This window comes from Penaeus monodon, chromosome 22 (genome assembly GCF_015228065.2).
Source record: "Penaeus monodon isolate SGIC_2016 chromosome 22, NSTDA_Pmon_1, whole genome shotgun sequence".
Lineage (NCBI taxonomy): Eukaryota > Metazoa > Arthropoda > Malacostraca > Decapoda > Penaeidae > Penaeus > Penaeus monodon.
The window spans coordinates 42,571,992-42,572,299 of NC_051407.1; the positions used below are offsets into that span (position 1 = coordinate 42,571,992).

Genomic DNA, 308 nt, shown 5'->3' on the forward strand with positions numbered 1-308 from the left:
TGTAGAAAATGTTAGTTGAATAGAAATTGTCAAATAAAAGGCATGGGATGTGAACGAGGAAGTGCTCTTAGATGCATCCCAGCAATTCTATAAAGAAAACAAGCCGAAACTGACATCAGTGTGCCCATATTCAAAATATTAAAGACAAAAAAAAGTAGATTTCTTCATTAATCTGCTCTTAGTTCCTTTAATTGAGGGTAGATTTGAAAAACATTTGAAAAAAAAAGGAAAAGCAAAAGGCTGATAGTGATGTAACACAAATTTAGCACATGTTTTACATTTTAAGTGTAATGAAATAAAAAATTAGT

The 308-nt window shown here is 30.2% G+C and overlaps 1 protein-coding gene across 1 annotated transcript in view; it reads left to right on the plus strand.

The window, feature by feature from the left end:
* Nucleotides 1–308, plus strand: part of LOC119587168 (DNA-directed RNA polymerase I subunit RPA43-like) — a gene marked incomplete in the record, with an annotated part of 6,973 nt that overhangs the window by 2,600 nt on the left and 4,065 nt on the right.